Source organism: Accipiter gentilis, chromosome 33 (assembly GCF_929443795.1).
Source record: "Accipiter gentilis chromosome 33, bAccGen1.1, whole genome shotgun sequence".
Lineage (NCBI taxonomy): Eukaryota > Metazoa > Chordata > Aves > Accipitriformes > Accipitridae > Astur > Astur gentilis.
The window spans coordinates 19,725,839-19,752,489 of record NC_064912.1 but is presented as its reverse complement, the minus strand read 5'-3'; the positions used below and the strand labels follow the sequence as shown (position 1 = coordinate 19,752,489).

At 54.8% G+C, this 26,651-nt stretch overlaps 1 protein-coding gene across 4 annotated transcripts in view; it reads right to left on the bottom strand.

Annotated features, from left to right (window-relative positions):
• PRKCB (protein kinase C beta) overlaps positions 1–26,651 on the bottom strand; it is a 135,363-nt gene that overhangs the window by 89,672 nt on the left and 19,040 nt on the right. Inside the window, exon 1 of one of the 4 annotated variants that reach the window (XR_007504583.1) lies at positions 8,223–8,793. The exons of the other annotated variants lie outside the window; for them this stretch is intronic. The gene's annotated coding sequence lies outside the window, so the exon portion shown is untranslated. Of the gene's footprint in view, positions 1–8,222; positions 8,794–26,651 lie in introns of those variants that run through there. 4 annotated transcript variants of the gene reach the window in all.

Genomic DNA, 26,651 nt, shown 5'->3' with positions numbered 1-26,651 from the left:
AGCATCACCTGCACACGCACCTTCCTTCTCCTTCGGAATATTTTCTTTTCTTCTGTTTACAAAATGTAAACAAATGCGAGAGTTTCCCCACCATACGCACCACGGCTCACCTCGCCTGCTCCGTTTCCATTCAGATGCTTTCCCAAAAGCAGACAGTTGGGCAGTCTGCCCAAAGATACAACAATGCTGAAAGATTTGCTCTTAGAATACAAAATCCTTCCCAGTCCAGTGGCTTCTGCCCAGAAAGAGCCCTTTATCAAAGCTTTAAGCTCCTTACGCTGGCATCAGGATACCCGGGGAGCCAGCCCAACTTGAGCACAGGTACTCCCGGGAATATGAAAGCCCAAGAAAAGTCTCAGGGTTAGCGGTTTTTTTGCAAACTCTAAGTGTCCGAGACTGCGGAGCCCGTCCCGGCCAGCAGCGCAGCAGCAGCGGCCCCAAGGGCTGGAGCTATTCCTCTGCCGGTGCCCTCACTGCCAGGACACGCGGTTGTCCAACGCAGCAGCAGCCAGCCCTGCTGAGAGCGGGTCTTTTGGGGCCCCATTTCTCCAGCATACTTCGACCTTGCTCTGGATCAGGTTTTGGGGATGCTGGAAGCCCACTCTAGAGGGAAAGCTGCCTTGCCCCGTACCCCGGCCACCCTGCACGGTCCACTCCGCGCAAGGAGCGGGGCGACTGCGAAGGGTCCCCGGTGCCGGAGGGAAGGCAGTGGCCTCGTGCCACCCGCAGCACCACATCTCCACACATCCCGGAAAAGCCGGGAGAGCCCCAAAGCTGCCTCCGAGCCCCAGCAACCCTGACACAAGCTCTTGGCCATCTGCACGGGGGTCTGGCACCAGCCCACAGCTGAGGGCTCAAAAATGCCAGGAGAGCACAAACCTGCAAGGTCTCTGGCAAGCAGAGCAAGGCTGGCTCGAGATGATAAATCATTTCCTGACCCCTGCACGCTATCGGCTTGGAGCCTGCCACACGAGATCTGATTAGCCTCATCTCCCACATGAAATGTCGTTAGCTGGCAGGAAGGGATCCAGCCCTCCTCAAAAACCCAGACGCTGTGACAAATGACTTCCTGCAGGAATGAACCCTGCCTAGCAACTCCATGCTGCATAAAGCAGCGTTGCCTTTTACTTGATCTCCATTTGTTCCTTTAATTTCATTGCATGAACTCCTTGTCCTGATGTTCCGAAGAAGGGGCTAATCAATTTTTCCCCGAGTCCTTCATGAAATGAATAATTCAGGGAAGTCACCTCTAATGCCTCCCCGGAGTACATCTCTTCCCAGAATACACATTCCCACTGAAGGGAAGCCCTTTGTCCACCTCCACTGGGTAAGGAGAGCTCTGGAGGCACCAAGAACAGTCTCAGACACGGTATGTCAAATAAGGCAGACAGATGGAGAGTTAACAGAGACAGAAGAAGGTTCAAGTAAGATTCATCTAAAAATCAAACCCAGGGAGGAGTTAAAACCTCCCCAGAGAGCTGACAGAGCCGTGATTTAGCAGATGGTTCTAATATCATGAAGCTCAAAGATTATTTCGAGCGTATCTCGGTGCATAGCTGCTCCCTTACAACCTATGGAAATTCTCATTTGGATAACGTTTCCACTTCCTAAATAACAAGAGATTCAGGAAACAGCTTGAAATTTGGATTATCAAAACTGGAAAAGCAACAAAAAGGCAAAAAAAAAAAATTCTTAAAGGAGCTTTGTGTTGATCCACCTACGCTGGGCAAACCCATGGGGTCAGATGCATTGGCCTGGCCTTGCCCCGATGATGTACTGACATGCACCACAGCCAGCAGTTGCCCACAATTTTCCATTCCCATGTTAAAAATAAGGCTCACTACATCAAACAAAGCCAGTGAAGCGTGGTAATCATGAAATAAGGGGAAAGAAGGTTTCCAGGAGGGGAAGTCCTGAATTTCTGACAGCGCTTTACAGCTTTTAATCACTTACAGTACACAGAGAGAAGCTGAGCTAAAATTTGTGCTATTTGGATTTAATCCCCAGCTTTGGTTAAAAGCTTTTTGGAGTTCTTACAACACAACAAATACCTTCAGCCCCTCATCAGACTTCAGCGGTTTCCTGGTTGTCAGCTCCAGAGAGACACAGTAAAAACAACCGTGCTCTGGGCTTTTTGGACCGCAGCTCTCCTCTACCGAAACCCATCGGGGAAGAGCTCCGGGGATTGGGATGACGGGGGTTTACGGCGAGTCCAGCCCGATGCACTGGTTGTTAGTTGCTCGTTGGACCGGAGGACGAAGCAAGAGACACAAACCCCCTGCCCTTACTCATTCGCTCCGTGCCTGCCTCCACCACGGCGCAGCAACCCCAAGGAACGACGAGCAACTTTTAGCCCTCGGAAGCCACGGGGGTTTTGCCGATTTGCACCGTTGGGTGCACAGCCCCGGAGTCGGGAGGAGCAGGAAGGTTATCGGAGGGGAGAGGGGGTCCTGGGGACCTGGGGCAGAGGGAGAGGGGGAGACACCGCTGGTGTAAGCAAGAGGTAGAGGGTGCGGGAGGTAAGGAGTGCAAGACATTTCTGTACGGTTTGGGTTTCTTGCAGAAAAGGAGACCTGTTTTTCTTAAGCGGGGGGGAGAGAAAAAAGAGCGAGCGAGACAGCAGGCTTCTCTTCTGCGAGTTCTCACCAGCCTTATTTCTCTAGAAGACTCTGATTGCCTGAACAGCTACAAAGATTTTCAGTCCAAGAAAGCGATTCTTATTCAGACCAGTTAATTCTGCGCTAATGGTACAAAGAAACCTTCATTACAGATTTGAAGACGCCCAGCCTTGCAAATTAGTGCCGAGAAAGCTGTCATTCAGTGCCAGGAAGATAGAACTGCATTTTCTGGTATTTCTGAAGTAAAAGCAGCAGGATATATATATTTTTTTAAGCTATACAATCTTCCAGCCATCTTAAAAACAACTGGCACTGTCCATTCCGCTCTCCAGCAGATCCTGTCCACAGTTCCCAAAGCAGGGACCACGTAAGACCCCATGGCACAGGCAGGACTTTTGCCCACCGTTACTCATCCCAGGCTGGCTTCTGGGAAAGGATGGAGCATGGACACAAACATGTGCAGGACCAGGGCCTGCCATGGCCTCCACGAGCCGTCCCCGACCGAGCAGCCCCTCAGCCGATGCCGTTTCCCCTTTTTGCAGGGAGAGGAGGATGCTCCTGCTCCTCCCGGCCCCCGAGGCCCTTCCCCAGGGCTGTGGGAAGGACTGAGCCTTCCAGGCCAGGAGCTCAGCAACAGGGATTACGTGCCTGAAGAGCAGGAACCCTCTCTTTTGTGCAAATCTTTGTTAGGGAAAGGGCAGACTGAAACATCCTCATTTATTTAGGCTCCTCGTCTGCCCATACACCGGGTACCAGCTCCGGGCTTTTTGCTCACAACTCTCATTCACCCTGCAGGGAGAGTTCGCAGTTCTCCAGGAAAACCGACCCCTCGCTCTTCTACTTGCTTGCTGTTTGGAAGAGGTAGAGGGGCAAGGTTAGCTTTTCAACAAGGCTGTCGGGATCCTGCAGGTAGAGCCCCCTCTCCAGGGTCCGTCTCCCAAAGCCCACGATGCCGACGGGCCGGCAGCGCCCACCGCTCTGCACGCCCGCACCAGGGCTGGCAGCTATTTCCAGAGACACAAAGACATTAATTTTACATTAGAGGGCCTCGTCCCTGCTCAGACTTTAAATACTTCATCAGCGTTTCTCCCATACCAAGCTGTAACAGAGATTCACTTTCAGACTGAATAATTCAGCCCTGTGCACGCTCCCGGCCAGCGCGACGCGCGAAGTGGCAGCCGCGGCTCTGCCAGCTGTGCCGGCAGGAACCAGCAGTGCCGGCAGCAGCTCGGTGAGCCCCCACCGAGTGCCCCCAGCCCCGACTGCATGGCCAGAGCCCAAGGGGGCTCGGGGAGGAGGCACTTGTCGGCCACGGCATCGGTCAGCAGAGCCCAGCTCGCACCGGGCTCCGGCACGGGCAGCAGGACTCGCCGCAACCTCCAAAGCTGGGCGAGAGCCTGGGCTGTGCCAGACCAACTTTACCCCATCCCCGATTCCCCCACGAATTACAAGTTTGAGGACTCCCCAGGAACGTTCCTGTGTTACCGATGCCCTGGGATGGGGAGGAAAATGCATTCGGGTACCGAGAGGTTTCGTGGGCAGGATCTGGGCTGCTCCTCGCACTCCCTCAGGCTGGGTATTTTGGAAAGCTCCTGCAGACGCCGTCATCTCCTCCTCCCCTCGCTTCTCCTGCAGTTCATGGATGACTGAGCCTTTCAGCTTGTGCCGTCTCCACGCTCTGGTGCTCGTCCGCATTTCTACGGCATCTCCCACCCATGGCTCAGCACGGCAGCACCTGCCCAACTTCCAAGACCAGGCTGGTCGGATGCAGGCACCCAAAGCCCTTCCCCAGCACCAGCGGACGAGACTCGGGTGCCCGCGCCCCTCGCCACACCATCGCCCACGCTGCCAGGATGCCCCAGCGAGCTCTCGACGCATCCAGGCAGCAGCGTGACTACTCCCATCCCTCCCACGTACCCTGCCCTCGCTGCGTGGCTATCAGTTATCTGTGGCCTTTCCTCGTAAGCCGGTTATGACTTGTTCGCTCTTTGAGCTCCTCTGCTTTCTCACGGCATTTCTTATGCTCAAGGGCCAGATGAACTCAGCACATCCTGACACGAGTTTTGCCCCGACTCTCAGCGATGGCAGCCACCCTCTGTCCTTGGGAGGGAGAGGACGTGGTGGGCAAAGCAAGGGTTCAAAGCACGCTCAGCTCTCCATGGTCCCCTCCTCCGCAGCTCTGACCCCCAGCAAGGTCCCAGCAGCACCCACCGCTCCCCCAGAGAATTGCACGTATGCCCCTGGAGCAGCCGACGTTTCCTCACGCTCCAATTCCACCCCCCGAAAGGCGCTTGCGGTTCAGATCCCCCCCCACGCACCTGTAAAGCAGAAGCCCGTCGCTCCATTAAGCGCGAGCAATGCTTCGGGGCACTCATTTCCCCACATAATTCAGGGACTTAAGAAAATACAAAGAATACAAAACCACAAAGAAAATACAGCCTCGCAGAACTGTAAAAGGAAGCCTTGCTGCTCCCTTTGCATCTGGAGGGCAGCGAGACCCTACAGGCGATGCAGGGTCAGATGCGTCCCCGGCCGCAGCAGAGCTGCCCAGGGAGGGCGGGAGCACACGATCCCAGCCCAGCGGCTGGGGAACATCACCGTCCGACGCCAAGCCGCAGCAGCGTTCGGGTGCTAGAGCTGAGGATCCAACTGGCATTTGTGGCTTCTTGGGGCAAGACCTTGTCGACAAACCCCAAGTGAATCCAGTGCCTGCAGTGTCCAACACACAGAAGCGGCCCACAGCAGCTGTGCTGAAGAGCAGGGGGAGGAAGGCTACTCTGCTGTTCACTTCTAAAAGAGACTTCTTTAATATTCCTTTTTTTTTTTTTTTTAAAGGGGTTAAATATTTTGAGCCCAGCCATGCACTTTTAGGAGGATTTGAGTACGTATGAACAAAACATTCCAAAAAGTCTGCAGCTTTTATATGAAATACCAGTAATGAACTGACAACATCCTCTGCATGACAATGAATGTATTGAAGCCAGGCGGGATGAGGAACATCAATCATCTACGGCAACATAATAGGTGTGGGTGGGGAAGGGGACGATGACAGCATTATTGCTCGGAACAGGGAAAGATCTTCATTCTCCCACCGCATGGGCCAGAGGAACACCTAGAGCTGCAGCCAGGCTGCAAGGGACGGAGCGGGATGCTCCGGGAAGCGGCACGAGTAACGCAGCTGGCCCGGCTTCTGCAGCTCTCACCGGCGTGGGGTTCACCAGACGTGGCAGAGGGTAGGTCCCTCCACCCAGGACACGGCAAAAGTCCAGCTCCTGTTTCCTCTCCAAATTGCTTGGGCCAAAAAAGCTGCTTGGGAGCAGCGAGCAGAGCACCCCAGCATCCAGAGACACCCCGCGGGAACGGCTCCTTTCTCCCCCGCCACGTGCCTGACCCCCAACCGTGCGAGCGGGTACACGGCCGAGTCCCACCACAATCCGCGCTATTAAGAGAGCAACAAAAGCCCCTGGCAGAACGGCTCGCCAGCAGGAACCTTTACGGAGAGGCTGTTGGCAGCGAGCGGAGCTGCACGCCCCAGCGCTCGAACGGGGGCGGCCAGGCGGACCACGCAGCAGACGCTGCTCGCCCGCTCTCCAAACCCAGCCAGGGCCAGCAGAGAAGTTCAAAGAGACAAAGAACGAAGCCACCAATACGTTTCCCTGCACAAAGTGCACGGGAATCGCAGACACCTTTCTTCTCTGCTCCTTCTCCCTGTGCCAGGTGCCGTTGCAGAGACCCACGCACAGAACCGGGGGGAACCGCACCAGCCGTGAAACTGCCCACACACCGGCCCTGACAGATGCCCTGAATGAACGGGAGGGAAACGTGCCATTCCCTCGTGTTTAATTATAGCCAAGTGACACGTTGCAGCAACACTAACAGGTAATTTTTCCAAGTCGGAATTTGTTTCTTTCCATGTTAACATCCCCTCTAACCTGTTTCTTAAAAGCCCAAATGACGAGCCTCACGATGCCACGTGCAGAGAAGTTCGTCACGGCCTCAGGCAGCGAGAAGGACGGCGCTGGGCTGGAGTGGGACAGCCCTGGCTCCTGGACCACGGAGCCGTCCTGCAACAGTCGAGGCAAGCTGGGACGCTGATGTTTCAGGGGCTCCCCTGGGGATCGCAGGCGTTGGGGGAAGAGCACCCGGGTGCTGGCCAAGGCTAGGCAGCCGAGAGGCTTCTCGGGATGCGGGACAGATGGACAAACTCGGGTTCTACCTTAGACAAACGGGGACAGGCAGCATCGAGGAAACTGCTGCAGCCCCCTCCGAGCCTGGTCCCTTTGCAAGGGGACGGGGTCTGGGTCCCCGGGGACACCCCGGTGCCTGCGGCCAGCTCCGCTCGCACGCACCCACGCAACAGCTTCAGGATCGGTCCCAGCCCCCCCAACGACACCTTCAGCATCTCCACCAGCGAGAGATGAAAAATAAGTACTCTGTGATTAATCAAGGCCCCAAGGGACCAGATTAAACAGTCTTGGCAGTTAGTTCTTACGAAGGCGCTGGAAGACAGTGGAAAGCTGTGGCAGTCCCTGGAGGATGAACGCCGAGTCCTCTTAAAATCCTGCCTCGCCTGCACCAGTTACACAACTCACCGCTCGCTCGCTCCTCGGGCTCGCTGTTGTGATGTGTTAAATTACAGATGGTCTCAATTAAAAGTGCATAGATGGAAAGGAGGCTTGGAAAAAAAAACCCACAAAAAAAACCCAACCAACAACCCGCACATGACAAGAAAGAGAAGATCATTAAAAACTTGGCAGCCTACTTTAACACTGGTGACCTGGTAATTTAATATTGTAATTGAAACTCCGGGTCAGCCTCTTGAGAGGAGGTAGAAATATGGAAAGGTAACCCTGCAGGATCAGTCCTGCACAGAGAACAAGCCAAACATTAAGAAGAGGGCAGGCCCAGGTACAGACAACCCACCACCATCCCAATTGTTATACTTGCATCTCAGAGCCCTAGAAGATGGCTGCTAGCTTGCTTTAAAGTGCTAATAATGTAACTCGGTTAAAGCTGAATTTTATCACTTATCTCCAAGACAGAGAGGGGAACTTCACTCCCATTTTCTTCCTTGCATCCCTCCCCACACTTAAATTTTAATAGTCTGAACACTGTCTTCTTTCCAAAAGCAGAGACCAGGGTAATTATTAAGTAGCAGTGCTTGGACAACACTACCTTCGCCTCCAAATAAGCAAGGAGGCTTCAGGGACACCAGGCTGGCGAAGGCTCTTTCGGCACTTACGCAGTTCGCGGTGCGTGCATCGTCACCCGGCGTCCCACCGCCTTCCCCGCCTTGTTGCATCTGGCCCCAGTCCCAGCTCTGCCTGAAGCCTGGTGCCCACCCGGCTCTGCCTGGCACAGCCGGCTGCACGGCGGGCACCGGCCCCCGGCACCGCTCCCCCTGCCCGCCGTAAGCACCACTGCAACCTTCGCGGCATCAAGCGAAAAGCCACTCCAACCTCTGTACCCGCTACCGCCCGCCCTCCGTTTCCACCACCGGCCTGTCTGCCCCAGCCCAACGGGGCCGTTCTTTTAAAGTCCCCAGATTTGACCACAACGCTGGTTTTTGTCTCTCTGCCCCACCAGGGTTTTCGAGACGCTCACCCCAGCAGCAGCTTTGTCAGGCTCGTCTGACATAACCAGGGTAACCTCCAGCGATGCTTTCGCAGATGGGATTTAAAATTAATGACAGTTTCTCAGAAGATGTCTTTCAAACGCTACAGACCCAGGATTAGCCTGTTGGCAGTAAGCGGGTGTCAGACTGTGCGGAGAGGATCAGGAGGCTCCCACGGCTGCTGGAGGAGGCGTGGGCTGGTTTCTCCAAGTTCCATTTGTGAACCTCAGCAGGATCTGCAGGGGCAGCTGCTACTCAAAGTCCCGTGAGGGCAACAGGATCCGCGCAGATCCGTTTCAGGAATGTAACGGTTTTATCTGCCTAAAAGAGCTGGTGCCACGGAAGCCTCGGTGGCGCACCAGAAGCCATACGGGTGGCTCCAGCCTGGGAACAGGGGCACCTCGCTGAGGCAAGGGGCTTAGGGAGCCTTTTCCACAAATGGCAAGCATGAAACCAGTTTCCTGTACAAATCACGGAGTTTGCACATGTTCAGAGCATCTCAGGGCGATGGGATCGCAGGTCAGCCACGTGCCTACAACGAAGTTTCCGTAGCTGACCCGTAACCACCCCCTCTCACTGCTGTCCCCACCACACCAACTGCCCCAAGGCACCACGGCGTCTCGGGGTGCAGGGGTGCTCCAGAGAGACCATGCCTTCCTCCTGAACCCGCAGCACGCCGAAACCTGCAGAGGGAAGTCAAAGCAGAGCAAGAATTTCACTCTGCTCGTAAGCCTCTGGCCAGGAGGCTTCATAATTCTGGTACCAGAATTAATTTTCCATGGCACTGGAGATCCAGAGAGAGACTGAGCTGCTTTTTGTTCCTGAAGACTACAGCAAGAGGAATTTATGCTGAGCACACATTGCAAGATAAAGCACTCGTTTCCTTTAGATAGTCTATTTAGGGTACAGAGCTAAACCCATACACAGTGAGAAATTTCTCAAGCACCCTTGGCTAGAAGTGTCATTTCTTCTTTCCTAGTCGCCCTCCAGGAGCACTCGTGAGCACTTGCGTTGCCTCCAGAAACTTGTAACCAGGCGGGTCAAGGGCTGGAGTTCAAAACCGGCCTTACAAAAGTGGAGAATTTAAGGTCTTTGACCAAGACAACATCAAAAGTAGACCACGGACACAGAGCTACTGCACAGCAAAGTTCGGGAGGCATTTATATACTGCTAAAAAGACAGCATGGTCTGTAATCTTATTCCCCTCTGTCCCCGCATATTTCTAAAAAACAGGCTTTCAATAAATCAGACTAATCCAAATTTAGGGAGTTTTGTAAAGTGCATCTATTCAGAACAATAGAAGGGTGCAGGTGTTTATTTCTCACCTCATTTGAGGAGCTCAGTGATCACATACACCGCCTAGCATCCAGATCCGACACTTCCACGGTTCGCGGCAGGGCTCGCTCCACCAGCCAGGACCACCCCCCGTTCAGCCGCGTACCTGGCACACCACCCCACCTCCCGCCCCAGGGCTGCCTTTCGGGAGAGACTTTTTCTGGGTGGGATCTGTTTGAAAGCCGCACAGGGCTTAACATCGCGTGGGCATAACATCCCGGTACTGCCGCGCGGGCCAGCTCCCACGCCGACTGCCTGACCCGGGAATTTTGGTAACTCTGTGATAAGGCACCGGGTGACCCCTGCGGCTCATGCTGAAGTGCCGGAGTCGCTGCACGGTCCCTTTGCTTTTCAGGAAGTGCAGAAAAAAAAACCCCAAAATCATGAATACAACAGCAACTTCTTTTTTTTTTTTTTGGCTGTTACAAAGAGTATTGACTTCCCTGCTGCTGCCTCTGGCTTATTTTGAGCAGGCTGCATCTTGGGAGTTTTTGTTCTCTATATACAAAGTAGTGTTTGAAGGGTTTCTTGAACACCCAGAAATGGTAACACATCAATTTAAGTACAACTGAAAGCAGCAGTTAGCCAGGGTCTTTGTAAGGTGAAGCTTCCTACATAGGATTTTTTAAATGTTGCAATTGTGTCGTGTAATTGTGCCACAGTCCTGGGTTTCCTACAGCAAAACGCTGACCGTTTCTCTGGTCTGCTGCCTCACCACCAGCAAAGCGTTTCCCCAAATAACCGAGAGCTCGCCAACACCAGCCCGCCGCAGAGGGCAGGCACCCAGGGCACGAATTTGCCCTTATGGCACTTAAAACACAGGCACAAACGGCTCCTGCTGTTAACATACCTCCCATGCACGTGACCTATCAAAAAGCATACAGGAGCGTTCAAGACAATCTCAAGCCACTTCTCAGTTTCTCTCTGCCCTTTTTCTCTTCCGCAGGCTGCTGCGTGCCCCGCTCTGCCCCAGCTGCACAAGCCACCAGCATCCCGCTGGGCACCCGCGCCTCCAGAGGAGGCTCAGACCACAGCGCGGGGCGTCCTGCAGCGCTTCCACTTCTGCTTAACCAACACGCCGGCCTCCCCACCAACTCATCCAGGCCAACGTTAGCCAGCAACGTTTTGGAGCTTGCAAGCCCACGAGACAGCCGCAGGACCTGCCAGATGGCGGGAGATGAAGCTCCATCCCTGCTCCTGTGTGGTGGGAAGCCAAAACCCGCTCCTGCCAGCCCCATCTGCTCCCCCAAGGTGGCTGGCCGTGGCCAGGCAGGGTCCCAGAGCCCCCGGGGGATGCGGGATCGTGCTGCTCTCCCCGCTGTGCCCCAGCCGGAGGACAGCAGCCGACTGGACTTTATCTTGTTATTTCAACCACTTCCTCCTGCAAGGCGCTGGCAGAAAGCAGGCTTATCTTCACCAGCTCTGAAGCAGAGCAGGGGTTTCCTTCAGTTTTTGATTCTCCCAGGCTCTCTCGTAGGAGCAGCGTACGTCGCAAACCTCTGCAGCTGATGACAAAGAGGGGGTTCAGAGGAGGGACCCCGTCGGGGCTGAGGTCCGAGCACCACGGCACGCGCTAACCTCCGCGCTGCCGAGCCTCCAGCAGCGTTAGCGAGGCAGCAGCTCCGTCCGCACGGGCGGCTGCTGACTCACATTTCCACCCCGGCCGTGCACCTTCCCCCCCCCCCAAAAACACCAGCACCCAGCTGGGGAGGAGGGCCTGAGGGGCTGAGCGGGGCTTGGCAGCCGGCAGCCACCCTCCACGAGACAGACTCATCAAGAAGTTGCTCCATGTTCATTAAGTCTATTTTAAAATGGGGGGGGGGGGGAATCAAGTGTTATTTGGTCCTCACTGTCTCTCTGCTTTAAAAAGATCACCGCCACCGCGGGCAGGAGCATCAAATGCCCCAGGAAGCTGCAGGCATGGGCAAGGCATCCTGCGATAGCAGGGATGCTCTCCATCAGCAGCTCCCACCGAAGGACCTCCCCAAACGCCACCAGCAGCATCTTCAAACAGGCAAATAAATGCCCATCATCAAGTACAGACAGCTCCAGGAGACTTCAGGTCCCCAGTAAGAAAGCAGCAGCCCACGCACCATGGCAAAGAGGGGAGGAAGGCTGGGCAGCCCCCCCGGGTGACAGGCGGGGGTGCCCCCACCGCGGCGCCTCTCTGCAGGTGCACCAGACCGGAGCAAGGTTGCAGACTGCCAACCCAAATCTGGAGGATGCGTGCCCCTGCCGTAAGTCAGCAGCCCGTTTTTTCTCTAGCAAAGGAGAGAGCACGGAAGCGCCGTGCAGCAGCTGGCAGCTCTGGTTGCTTATCAATTAGCAATCACCTTATTAAGGCTAACAAGCAAGCTAGCCTGTAGCTACTCCACCTTCTCAAGCAAGCGAAAGCCACACAGTGCGCTGAGAGGACACAGCGAGGAAAGAGCAAAACCCGAGCTCTGCAGCCTCATTTCACTTTTGCTTGCTGTCACGCCTTACCCGCTCGCCCCAGTGGACGCCGCTAATTTGATGAGCTTAATTCTCTGAGGCCGTTTACAATCCCTCTCTTGTGCTGCAGCAGGGGAGGCAGAGAAAGCAAACCTCCTCGCGATGAACCTGGACAAGGTGGGGGAGCGGGGAACCCCTGCCCGGGTTCCTGCGGGCACCGCCACGTCCTGCAGGTCCACCCAGCACGCGGGTGCTCAAGACGGGACCCAGTTTTCACTCCTCTCCCCTTCTCCAGGCAGAGGGGACTCAGACCTGCACCCCAGTCCCCCCTCCCACCCACCACCGGGCCCCTCCATGGGGCATCTCCCGGGGTGGGCAGCGGAGCCCTGGGGCCGGTTGTTATAATTAGCAAATGCAGCAGCAGAGCAATGGCCGGGGTCTCCAGCAGCAGCTGGGGCCACGCTGCACACACCAGGAGGTTGCTTGTTCTGTCCGTCTGTGCTGTCAGCGTCCGTCAGTCTGGGGACAGGACCTGTCCCACACCACACGTCGGGTCTGCGGCCAAGCAAGGGACAGACCTCGGCTGTCCTGGTGCTGCACCAGCCTGGCCACGCAGACGCCCTACGATCCTCTGGAGAGCAGAGGCATGCCCGCTGTCCGGAATCTGCCGGGGAATCGTTCAGGGGAAGCTCATTAGGTACAAGTTGTTTCTTATTTTCCAAACCCTGTTCGAACCGAGACCTGTCCTCAAACCTGCCCAGCAGCTCGGCTGCAGGCGGTGCACGGCTCTGAGCTCCGCGCAGCATCCTCTGCGCATCGCCGGGGCCCGCGGGCTCGGGGAAGCCGTCTGCCAGCCCAGGGGCTCAGCTCCCAGCCTCCTCCCACAAACATCTCCCCTGTGAGCCAGGAAGGGAGAGCACGAGAAGGATGCAGCCGCCAGCCGGCACCCCAGGAGACACGACGGAGCACCGCTGAGCTTCAGGTGAAGCAGCGAGCATCTCTGACTTTATGCTACAGACACACAAATCGGATGTTAACGAGAAAGGACAACCTGGGGTACGAGACACCGTGGATGAGGCTCCCACGAAATGGTTCTGCCCCTGCCAAATCCGCTGGAGCCACAGCCTGCCACGGGACGTGACATGGGCAGGACAGCATCCCCGGCAGAGGGAACTGCAGTCAGAGAGTTTGCAGGGGCAATGTGCTGTTTGGGAAACACGTTGCCTGCACCAGGCGCTCCATTAACCCCATCGCACAGGGCTGATCCTTCAGCGCACGTGCCAAGCTGTCAGGGAGGAGGAGCGAGGGAACGGACCCCAGCTATTACCGACCTCCTCCTTCGAGAGCCCTTCCCAGACACGCAGACTTCCAGTCTCCGACCCGCTCCCCATCCATCAGGGGAAATCTCACCACAAGCACCGTACTGGACAACATTTCACACGCTCACCTGAAGCACATTTCCCTAATTTGCCCATAAAAATGGGAGACAAGACCATCCCAAGCCCTTGCTGAAGTCACAGCCTCTCTCCATCGCTCTTCCCTCTCCATTCTCCCCGCACCACTCTGAGCCTTATTTTGTATTGTCAAGAAACTTCCCACAGAGTTTGTCCTGGGACAGCCGATTTCCTCGGAAAGCCTTGGAGCACTGCCGACATCAAAGCCTTTCCTCCCACCAGGAGGCAAAAGGAAAGCTAGTGAGGAGGGCAGGCAAAAAAACCTGCAAGAAAAATCCTAATGATTTGGAAAACTTCCAATCAAGGAAAAAAGCCATTTATCAAAGGCAGGCCTTTACACACGGGAGCAAACAGCAATGCTAGGGGTCAAAACCAGCCTGGGCAGAGCCCAAGTCCACGAGACAGACGGACAGATGCCCACGGGGGTCCCTGCAACAGGGAGGCTGAGTACGGTGGAGCGGGAGCTCTCAGGGGGACCCACTGGTACCGGGCAGCCTCCCAGACAGGTCTCACCACAAAGAACACGGTGATTTGGCAGTTCTGGCATAAATAAGGCACAGAGAGAGCTGGGCAGAGAGCTGCAAAACCCCAATTTTGCTCCAGCGACTACCTCACCCTCCCTGCTGTCAGACCTCTCCAAAACGTGCTCCCTGTGCGGGGGGACCGGCACCGAGGGCTGCGGGGAGCAGAGACCGAGGGATGGAGCACCCCAGTAGCGATGGCTGGAGCATCCATAACCCACTTTCCACCGTATTACAAGCCTGCTCAGTCCCCAGCTCCACAGGGGAATTTTGGGAGGTCTTGCAGGCTTCCTGCTCCTTGTGCTGCCAATGGGGATGTGCTGATAAGAAATCCAGCCGCTTCCTCTGCAGAAAAAAAAACAGCTTTAGTGAACGGCAGGCGAGAGCACAGCAGCTCCAGCAGCACGCGGTGCTGGGGGCAGAAAGTCTTTTGCCACCCAGGAGGATGCTCGCCACGGTGGCGAGGGCTTTCCTGGGCTTGCCTTGGCTGCAGCCAGGAGATGAACGTTCGCTTCTCGGGAGAGGCTTGCCAGCAGCGCTGCGAACAGCAGAACCCCTCAGTGCTGACCCTCGCAAGACAAGCGCTACCACACTCCAGCCCCCACACGCCACAGCTACGCTGCCGCAGGAAAGGATGCAGATTACACCATTTTTTGTTGTTTTTCTTGTCTTGAAAACAGGCCATTATCTCATGACAGTTTGGAGCACTATATGTTATTACACAGCAACATTACTGCCTTTAAGACATTCAAAGGGCTGCAGCTGGCAAGATCTCTAGTGTACTTGGCACTCCTTTTGATGCTATACAGATAAGATATTAAAATAACATTTCCAACACGTAGATTTACTGTGTCTGCTCACTCCTCTCTCTCCAGCCAAAGCTGTTTAGAACAAGATTTTTATTGATGCTGCAAGACAGGCGGTGCACACAGTGCAGCGCGGGCTGGAGGAGTCACCTTGCTACGGGAGGGAGCGGGGCAGCTCTGTCGCGAGGATCCGTCTGTCCCTGCCCCAGGCTTTCCCGAGGGAAGGCCCAGGATTCAGCACCAGGTAGGATGCACTCAGAAACCTGTTTGACACGATGGCCGCGAAGAGCCGGCAGTGCAGTGGGACACCAGCACTCGAGCAAGGTCAGCAGAGAAAGCGGGAATCAGACACTACCTGCAGTATCATATTAAGGGAAGAGTCTTAAAACACATTGAGGGGAGGAAGTAATCAGACCCACTTAGCGGTTTGGGGGGGGGGGTGTGGGTTTCTTTTTTATTATTATTATTATTATTAGTTAAAGAAATTATTGTTTAGGTGAATTTTGCTTTAGCTTTAAGTGGCCAGTACGCTTGGCTTCTGCTTCACTAGCAAAACTTCATGGAGCCATGAATTAAATTTGCTCTTCTTGGGCAACAGTCCTGTACAATTACATGCCACTGTGTTCAATTAAAACATTATCTAGGCTGCCAGCTTTCAGAGGAGGAGAAGAGAAAAAGAGAAGAGTCGTTTTATTTACACGGAGCTCTGCAAAGAGCTTTCTTGGCTCACTTTCCACATCCACGTCCCTGCTGGCCAATATGACTTTATTAATGTTTACGATATGGCCTACTTTTTAATGCGACTCTGTCCCACTGAAAGAATCCATTTGCATTTTTAATGAAATTTGGGTAAGCGATTTAGCCTATCCCCCAGCACACCGGCCTCCATAAACCTCGCACAAAGCCTGTGTACTGTCAGCCCCTCTAAGCAGCCTGCCGTGGCTTGTCTTCTGGAAGTCCAGGTGTTTTACAGAGCAACCTCTTCTCTGAGCGGTGTCATTTTATACAGAGTTTGCGCTGCTGCAGCTGGCATAGCATCCGCACTGTGCTCAGCACAATAAATGCGAGCCATCACCAGCTAGCCCAAAGGCAGCTTTACATTCAGTTTATTTTAATAAAGCAATAAAGAAGGGGGAAAAGCCATACATAAGATACTAAACGGAACAATAAAAATCTTTAAGCTCGCCTGAAATTTCTCACGGCTCTTATGTAGTACTTTATAGAAATGAAATAGGGCAAATTTCAGAAATACTGGGCTGAGCTTTGCTTGTGTATCCCCAGCAACTCTCCCCAGCTCACACTGGCCTCCTCTCCTGTTTTCCCTTTGCTACGCAGGATAAAGAGAGAGAAACCTCTCTGCTGAGCCGTAAGAAGTTGTCTGCTGAGCTGGGGGAAGAATGAACAGAAGCTTCTAGTAACTCATTGAAAGTTGCAGTACCAGCTCACACAGCAAGCAGCAGCCCCCAGCCTGCGCGCCCGCCTTCACCAGCCTGACAGACACGCCGGCTCCTCCACCGCGCTCAGCCGGCATTTCCACGGCAGCACGCCGAGGTCTGCCGTGCAGTCCTCCGGGTTGGTTTTTGGAGTAGAAGCCCAATCTTCAGCAGAAGAAGAGACGCTCACCCCTTACCTGTGACACGCTTTATAGGGCCAGGACACCTCTACCAGGGCAGGCAAGTGAGCTGCAGCAGCTGGATCAAAAATCCCACCCCACCTCCAGGCAATATCTCCCCTTGAGTCATCCAAAGTTTCCCCTTTTCCTTGCAGGAGAGTACGGTGCAGCATCACTGCAGCATCACCCCCACCAAGCCATCTCAGAGATCCTGCAATGCCTCCCAGTACCTGCAGAGCCCCGGAAAAGTCACATAAATGGCCCCAAAACCGCTTTGTACAGCAGCTTCTTGCATACCCCTCCAGGAAGAATAATGTTCCCGTGAGCTTAAAGGCCGCCTGGAATTGTTGGTGCCGAACAAGGAGGCAGATACACAAAGCCCCATCACTGGTGGGGCTCAGAGCTGGTGGGCACAGACCCGTTTTGGGGCGGTTAAGTGGAGGGAGCTGCTGCACGGGGCCCCGCAGCGAGGGATGCTCCCCCACCGTGCTGCCTTCGAAGCTCCCTGCAAAGCCACCCAAACGCTATTGCAAACGCAAACCTGTGTCCATTTGAAGAGTTTGGGGTGAGAAAACCCCTCAAAGAGGTGCCTTTCCAACCACATCTCATTCTAAAGCTCCTCCTTCACGCTGCCTTCCAGTCTCCCCCTCCCACCCGCACCACGCTGCCGTGCTCGACCGTCCCGAGGGTCCCTACCAGCCCACCCCACCGGGCTGGCTGGAGGAGCACCGACAGCCCCAGCGTGGCCGGGCTCAGCGCCGGCTGCTCCCGAGGCAGGACCGCTGCCGGCCCCCCGCTGCGGGCTCCTGCCCTGCCATGTCAACCGCATCTCAGATTCAGCCTCCTTTGAGATTGGCAGCTGCTTGGGGGCGGCTTTCCATTTCTGAATGCACGGCACCCGCTCCTCAGCACATGATATAGTAATAAATATTTGGAAAGGTTTGTTATTTTTATATAAACAGTAGCAACATATTGCAGAGGCTCGGTTAAAGAGCCTGCTCCTCGCTGCGGAGCTCGCCGGGGGTCCACAGCACCTCTCCGACCCCCACCAGCCTCCGGAGGGACCCACTGGCCGGGGCCACCCTCATTACGTGCCCCAGCACCCGGACATAGGACTCGCTCATCCCAAGCTACAGAGGCTCCCAATTCTTCACGCTGTAAACAGCCTCTCCGAAGCTCCCCTGAAGTTTTAGCAGAGCACGGCGTGAGAGCACACCTCCCAGCTCCATTTTCCCAGCCCTCCCCTTGTTACGGGAGCTGTGTAACACAGAACACCTTAGGCTCATCTCGCTTTCCTCCCGCATCTCCTGGCTGCTCCCATCCCCAAACACCAGGCAGCCCGGCAAATTCGCAAAAGGCCCAAGACCCCCACGCTGCAGCTCTCCAAGCTAGAATAAACACAGTCCCTCCATAAATCACTGCATACCACGCAGGCTATTTATCCTGGGATTTATGGAGACTGGAGCTACAGAAGAGGAAGCAGGTTCAGCCTAGGACAGAAAACTCATTTGCCAGCCGCCCCCAGGGAAGCACTTCTCTGCCCTTCAGACTCCGGCAACATCAAACGCACACCCACAAAAAGGTGGTTCCCCAAAAAAACTCATCTGGTTTACACCCTGCCAGGATTCTAATTCGCTGCAAGCGTGGTTCTCAAATACAGCATATTTAGATGGCTGAATCTCCTTCTACGTTGCATGTTTTTCTGTGTCACATCATCCTTCCTCCTTTAGCGGCTCCAGGATCTTCCTCCCCTTCCATCATCACTGGGGCACTGCTGCTCGGCCGTGGCCCAACGTGACACTCGCCTGCCTGCGTCAGCCCTATTCCAACTTCGGTGCCATTAATAATACTTACATTATAATTCTGTTTCATTATAATATTATTTGGGATGGCAAAGGCTGAACCAGCATATTCCTATTGCCAAGGGAATTACCTCTCCTTCTGCAGCCCCGAGCACCCAAGGAGCGGGCAGACAGGCGAGCGGGAGCTGCGTGCTCCTCTCACGCTTTAGAGAGCTACAGGCTTACGTGACCAACCAGTAGTACCCAAAAGTGAAAAGGAGACGACTAAAACAAGGCTTCGATGCTGCCCGAGCCTTTTTTCCTCCAAGGCTGGTGTTCACACACCCACAGCCCCTGTTCCCCGCTGGCTGCTACAGCCCCGCGCTGCTCTTACTGCTGTCCCAGTTTGCATCCCGGGCCGTACTGCAAGGAGAGCATCAACACGCAGGGACTGTCAGTTCAGAGAAGCTCTTCGCTATAAAATTATAATTCAATAAAAATGCTTTTTGCTGCTGCTCTTTTCAGTGCTGCAAGTTCCCGAACCAGCCAGAGCGAGTGGCTGAGCCCCGCCAAGCGCAGCAGGACGCGGGGCAGGGCTCTGGAGCCGCGGTCCCAACACACGCGCGTGCTTTTCATCACCACCTAAACAAGCCACAACCACTACTGCGGGGGTTCAGAAAATGAGAGAGGGTAAGCAAGCTCCCAGGAGCCGAGCAAAACAACTTGGCGGCACTGAAAGTTAATCCCCCTTACCGTATTATATCTCTAAAGTTGTAGTGCCCGCTCACGTGTGCCAAGTTGAAGAAGAGGCTAGATTATTTTCAGTTGGGCTGACGTTACTGAGGATCAATTCCTCTTGCTTGCTCCATTGTAAGACCAGATTTGGCCTACACAAAATCCCATTACTCCTTGAGCAGCTGCTGAATTCCCTCTAGCGCAAAAGGAACGTTCTGGACAAAATTTGTTAAAAACCCCAGACATAAAGGAATAGCTAGGGCTTTGATCATCACCTCCATCCCGCAAATTACAGGGCTTGCTAAAGCCCTCCCCTTCTGTACCTGCCATCGGTGCACCTTACAAAGACAGCATTCCCAGCTCTTGCAGTTTTAAAGAAAAATATCCCAAATATCAATTGATGCAATATTGGAAGCAAAATACTCTCTATGGCAACCCGAAAGGTCATAATTATCCATGCAGGTGGCATAGCGAGCAGCCCCAAGGCACACGGAGCTTGTAAACTTTGCTTTTGATAGTAGGTATTGAGGAAAAAAAATAAATCTCATTCAATCCCTTGAGAGTTCAGGCAGCTCTTTCATTAGCAAAAGATATTCTTGAACTCCCTGCACAACCTGAAAGACTATTATATTCGCAACTTAAAATCCATCTGAGTGTCTTAACTAGCAGGGAGCGGGGAGGCAAAGAACGAATTGAATCAGGTTTCTAACCCAAGAACGCCCGTTCCCGTAGCAACGGCGGCGTTTGCGATGGCTCTGGCGGAGCACGGGCGGATGGGTATGCCGCATGCAGATTTTTGCTAATAACCCATCACCCAGAGGACCCGAGAAGCCTCCCCACCAGGCAGCCCCGGCACGGCCGACGCTGCGCCCCAGGGCTTGGGGGAGGTCAGGTGGTAGCAGGGGTCTCCGAGAAAAAGCACAGCCTGGTCTTGCAGGAATTTCAGTGCACGAATGAGGTGGTTTTTAAAGATGAGGTCTGATGGCTCGGAATAAACAGAGCGGCCGGTGGCATCTGCAAAGAGGAGAAAGTGTTTAACCACCGCTGAAGCGGTAATTTTCTCCAGGGGAAAAAGCATCCAGGTGGGCACACAAGAGTCAAGAGTTACCAGCATACGAACATTTCCTTCAGGGAATTGTCAACTCTCCAGTGAATTCCTGACCAGCCAGTAAGACGGTGCTTAGGCATCATAATTTCTAGAGGTACAAAGACCAGGAAAAAAACAGTCTTAATCTTCAGCAGAATCAGCATGAAGTCAACTCCCAGGTGAAATTTGCGAGGTGACTCTGGAGCAGAAGCAGCTCCTCTTTAATCCAAAAGTAATCGTGAGAATGAAATGCAACTCTGCAGTCTCACCACCCTCTAAGATTTAGGTATTCATTTTTCAACCAGCTCAATGCCGAGAGTGACCCAACATCATCACACAGCAATACCGAGACAAAATACAAATACGTTCCCACCACGCTCACATTTTCAAAGCCCGACACACAAATAAGCGATTCTGGCTAATTTCTCCCTCAGTCACGTGGAGCAGACCTGGTAAAACCACCAAAAAGCTTCTAACAGAGCTAAGAACGAAGAGCTCACTTGTCCCCGTATAGTAAGGGCCGAGTGCTGTAAGGGTTTCCAGCAGCAGCCGTACGGCGCAGGGGAGTTGCGCACATCAGGAGACAGGCTGCCGTACGTGCAACGAGGGCAAGAGCTTGCCATAATTTTAGCACGCGCTCCTCAGTCGTGGTCACGGGAGCTTCACCTCCACACGGCTGCAGAGCAAGAACCGCACCGGCGACCCGAGACACCGGAGCCACCAGTGCCAAACGGGGCCCTGGCCACACCAAACCCAGTGATGTGCCAAGGTCCCGCTGGAGTTGCCTGCGTAGAAAGCACCAAGTGCCACCAGCAACCTGACGTCAAAGGACTTGGTAGCTTTCCTTCCCGCAGCACCTCTCTTCCTTGCAAATGCTTCCCACGCAATCGTGGCCACAGCTCATTGAAAAAGGTTCAAAGTTTGTGCCATTAAAGGTTTGGGGGTTGGCATGTCTGACTGCGAAGAGACAGGAGCACGGTTCTGCTGTGCTACCCGCAGCTCTGCGAAGACAAGAGACCTCGGGAGACAACACCTCACCGTCCACCGTCAGCTGCCGAAGACGCCACTGAAACCTTGAATTTGTCAGACCGTCACACGTTGCTTCGAGGATCAGCTTTAGCAGGTTCAGGACTCCAGGTTCATACAAAAGCAAGCGAGCGCAGCAGACTGGACAGGAAAGATGCAGCAGAATTTAAGAGCTACAGGCAGGTTAGCCGATGCTGACTTTGAAAGGACTGACCGGGTCCTGGGTGCAAAGGCATCACATTAATATTGGCACAACCTTCCACTCCCTCGATAGAAGTGTTCCTCCTGCAGCAGTACCTGCGCATGGCGAGAGATGTGCCCATGGAAAGTCCTCGCTCCCACCTCCGGGATCTGACAGGCCTCAGCACTAGCAGAGTCCACCTGGGTTTGCACGCTGCCACGCAGCTTCGTGACAGGGCGTCCCCAAACCACCGCCTGAGCGAAATCCGGGATTCCACCCCACAGCCCAGCCTCAGGACTGCAGTGCAAGACGCTTTATGCAAGCCCAGACCATGTACAACCACCCACGCAGATCAAGGGAGCTCTTCCTGCACACCCCCACGCCTTCTACCAGAAAAACCTCTTGCAAATTTTATTACGTTTCTAGCAGCAAGTCTGGAGCAAGGATTTCTTCAAGAAAAAAAAAAAAAATACTCGAAAGAGCAAGCAGCAGACAGAGCTGCCATCTTCATGGGGGCTGCGGCAGAAACTTCCCCTCGAGGGCAGCACTTCAACCTCCCTTGCCTAAAAAGGGGTCACCACAAACTAGTGCTGCTCAGCTGACATGCAGAGGCTCTAGAAAACAAACTTCTCTTGTTGAGCATGGACAGTTCTCTCGTCCTCAGCACTTGAAACTTCGGCTGCTACGTCAGGTTTTCATTTGAAAAGAGGAGTCTCGTGGGAGCAGAGACAAAGACAGCAGCCGGTGCTCCCGCCCCAGCCCACGCACGGAGCCCCAGCTGGAGGAGAGACCCCGGGGTGGGCAGGAGAGACCCTCCCGCATGGGCAGAGGGACCCGACGCCGGGGGAGCGAGTCCCGCTCCTACGCCATCCCGCTGCTCGTCAGCGCCGACGGGAACAGCCCCGAGCGCTTCTCGCCCCCGCTCGGGAGGTTTCACTACAGCCCTTGCATCCTCCACCATATCAAAAGGCAGATGGATCGTTCTCACGTCAAAGGTAAGACGGACCAAGTCAAAACACGAGAAGGAAGCCTTTTGAATTGACCGATTGCGGGGAGGGTCCCGGTGCAGCTGCTGGGGATGACAGAACCAGGCAGCGTCCCCAGGGACACAGCTCTTCGCTCACTCGAGTACAGAAGTGGGAGAGCAATTAGGAGGAACAGCAACGAGCTTCTCCCCCTTCCAGCCTTCCCACTCGCAAACACCTTCCATCGTGCCGCAGTGCCGGGGAACGGCTCCCCACCGCGGCGCGGCCCCCCACACCTCCCAGCAGCGCGGCCCCAACCCTCCACACCAACGCCAGCTCGGGGGGTCTTGCTCCTTTGAGCATCGCAAGAGAGACGATAGTCAAAGACTTCATGAGGTTGCAGAAGGGCTGGGGATGGAGCTGCTGCCTGGTCTCACCTACGGCCAGAGATGGGCCACTGGAAAGCTCTTGCTGCCAACAGAAAAGCGGCACAGCAAGACCGGCAAAGCAGCTCTCCAGCCCTGGCTGCAAGCTGGGGGTCAGCACTGCAATCAACATCTTGGTTTCAAACTAAGTGAAGAGCAAAGAGGAAAGCCTGTACAGCAGCGTGATGAGATGGCAGAAGAGCGCAGGACGGGGAAGGCGTGGAGCTCCTGCGGGCTGCTCCCGGGTACCAGCCATCACTGGGCCGTTACGGAGATATACAGTCTTGGCTTACAAACCCTGAACCACTCTCACAGGAAGCTTTATCACAACAGGATAAGTCTAATTTGGTCCTGATGCCCCAGTTCAGAAAGCAAAGGAGGTGAACTCCGTGGTACCAAAGGGGAGGATCCAGAAGAACAGTGCTCCAGCGCGGAAGGAAGAAGATAGACAACTTGGAGCCAGAAACCACACATGGCAGCGAGGAGATGCTGAGCGCAGCACTGAGGTCCTCTGCAACAGGAAAGTTCCTGACTGCTTGCCAGGGGAATAACTAGGGGCTTCAAACCTCAGTCACCAAAGAGCGAGCGTATGCCAGCCACTTCCCTTTTACTGCAGGATTTCCAGGAGGAAGACCAGAGTGCAGCTGGGCACAGGGTGTCCAAACTTCACCATGCTCGCCGACTGCAGCCGTTTGACACCTTGCCTGTGACCGCCAGCACAGCCACTACGCTCCTGCCCCCGAAAACTCCTCCTCGGAGCAAGGATGAGCAGGACCCTGCAAAGGACGCGCTCCCCCACCACGGCATTAGTGCTCGAGCTCTGCCAGGCACGACGCGAGACAAGTTCGGGCTGGTTAGTGAGAACCTCCAGGCTTCAGAAATAGCTTTGGGGAAGCGATACTACAGATGATGCTTCGGGGCACACAGGGGGACTTCTCAGGGCGCAGCGCCTGGCCACTGCTCTGCTGCTGCCGCTTCCGCCGCTCCCACGGGCACCGGCAGGACCGCGGCCCCGGGGCCGGCAGCACACGCGCTCGACGGGCAGTTCGGCTCCCGGAGCCCTCGCCGAGCCACGGCGCTGCGTTTGCCCCAGGGACCGGGGGGGACCGAGAGCGAGCTGAACACCGCGCGTCTGGACTGGATGGAGACCGGGGGCCTTTTCTCCACCCGCTTTGCAAGTCTGGAGCGGACGCCTGCTGTGGCTGGATCGCCTTCACCGCCAGCCCGGTCCCGGCTGCCCTCTGCCCCAAGTGCAGCCTGACCTCAGCTTCCCCAAAACCAAGCCCACAGGAACAGCCTGCCCCAAGCCTGTGCACTGCCATCTTCCCTCGTTTTCATTTCTGTTCTTCTGCCTCGATATGAAGTCATATGTTGAAGTTATCAGAGAGCTGGAAGTGAGTCAGCACAGTAAACCACAGCCTAAGAATATAACTAATTAAAACTATTCACTCAAGCCAGCATGTTCCAACATACTCAAGACCCTAAACAAAGCCAGTTGCATCAGTGGGACACAGCACACAACCCCAGCACGCGTCTTCTCCCGCGGATTGTACAAAGAACGACTCGTACCAACGCAAGAGTCAGGGCTTCGCTACCAGGGACCGCATTCCTCAACAGGGATCAGGAGATGAGTTTCGAGAGAGCTTGGCCTCAGCCTCAGAGACTGCAGAAGTCATGCTTTGGTTGAGGGAACACCACCAAGGGGGGGAGGGCAAAGAGCAGTGGTTGTACAAGACCAAACAAATTGGCGACTCGGACGCAGCAAGTCAAAGCAGCAACAGAAACGAACTGTAACTCATCTCCAGTCTGTGCGGGATGAGCGAGGAGGAGTAGGTCAGCCAAATACCTTGCTACCTTTAATGTATTTATCCTCCCCTTCTCTTTTTACAGGGTAGGAGTGTAATTTGCTGACCAGGACTAAGAGACCCCAAGGTCACACAGGCAGATTACGGCAGAACAGGGATCTGAGCCCACAGCCTTTCCCAGGTCCAAAAGCGATGCCTTAAAGCCAGGTCTGCTGCAACTCCCAGCAACCAAGGAGGACCTAAACGCATGACTGTCACTGAACGGCGCTGCTGGTGTTATGGAAATGCTCTGCAAATAGATGCTGGGACATCCGTTTGCAGAGCGATACCCACAGGGACAGGTCTGAAAAGCTGGGAAGAGAAGCGCGCGTTGCTGTAAGCATTCACAGCCATCCCCCGTGCACGGCAGCTGGCAGAAACAGGACTGCCTCAGTCCTCCCCCCCGGGGACACATGAACCAGGGAGACCCCCTCCCACCACCACCATCGCAAGACGAGCGGAGAAGGCACCGTCCGTACACCCGCCGACATCCACGCAGGCTGCCGGGCCAGTCTAGTGCCTCCTCGTACGCCGCACGCCCCCGCTACGGAGCACAGGAGCAAGGCAGAGCAAAAGCATTTTAATCACTAGCTTACATGAATAAAAAGCATTTAGTTAAAGACATCTCTGCTGCAGAGAACGTTTCCTTTATGCAATTGAGATAGAGTATGGAAGCACGAAACCAAATCCCGTAAGCGCGACGGAGACGCAGCGGGCGAGGAGGGCGGGAGAGGCTGCCCGTAGGCAGCGGCTGCACCGGGGCCTCAGCGCAGCCTCCCCAGGACAGCGACGCTCGCCGAACCCAACGCGCGCGCCGTACCGGGGGGAGAAGCGCAGAAGACTGATTTACGAGAACTCTGCAGTATTTCTTTGGCATTAAAACACAGAGATGCCGAGTGCTTTATCACACCACTTGTCTCCCTCCCAACGAAGTAAGATAAAACATAAAGATCCAAGGCCCTATAATGGATCTATTATTTAATAAATACAAGTATGCAGTAAGACCTGGCTTATGCTAACAAACTTTGACAGAAGACAACTAACCATCCAGCTATGAGCGCTGCAAGAATAACATCAGACAATTAAATGGCACTTCTAAAAATAGACTACCTGACCTGCTACCACTTCTGACTATCAATCCAGCCTTCCCTGCAGAGAAGCTGCTAAAGTTGAGTCAAACCTCAAAATAGTTGTTCTCACATCTGAAACGGTGCTGTGTCTGTAAGCGATCCACCCCTTCCTCAATTTAGATCATTCAGAAACCTTCACAGAAAGAAAAATCACTACGTGTCAAGGCAGAAGCAGAGAAAGACAGATATTGATTGCAGTAACAACAAAAGCTGAGGGAAAGGTTGCAAAAAAAGGGGCTGCAGCCAGCTGGGGCTTCACAGCAAGCGGCACTTGCATCGTGAGGAGTCGTCGATGGGGAAGGAGCCGGCAGCGCTCGGACATCAACACACGGTCGCTGGCGAGCTCAAGCCACTCTTCAGGAGGTTTGTTAAGAAATGAGGAGTTCGAAGCCTTCGAAGTTTGTCTGTTGTCTCTTTCCATCACTTTTTGTCAGCCCATCAACACCAACGCACGCAAACACCGTGCAGCACGGACTCGCTGCCTGCGCGGGCAAGCGGGGCTTTGCCAGCCCACCGCCCGGCTCCCAGCCCCCGCCCCACAGCCTCCCCCTCGCCTTGGCCCATTTCGAGCTCGTTCACGGGAGCGCTGTGTTTCACACCGACGAGTTGCATCGCTCTTGCTCTGCAGGCTGTTGAGGAGCGAGGTCGGCTCCGTGCCACCACGCAACGGGTGCCCTCGTCTCGGGTTTTGTAATTTCTGCGCCGCGTTGCTTCAGCCAGAAGACTGCACACATCTATTCTTGTCTTCTGGCTTTTCTGGAAAGGGAGGTGAAGGCTGTGCCTGACGAAGCACATGTGCTCCTGGTTTCGGAAGGACCGACAGCAGCACCGCGTGAAGGCGGGTGCAGGATCAGACTGAGCTAGCGCAGCCTGCCGTCGACAGCGCTCCTGCGGGAAGGCAGGGCAGTCCATGGAAGCAGGCTGAGCTACGCAGGAAAAGTTTTTATCTGGGTAGGACTACACCAGACAGGCTGGATGTCACCTGCCCCAGACACACAGACAAGTTACCCCATGCCCCAACTGGCCACCCGACAGAGCAGGCTCCCGAATCAGTCCCATACATGCAAATGAACTTCCAAAAAAT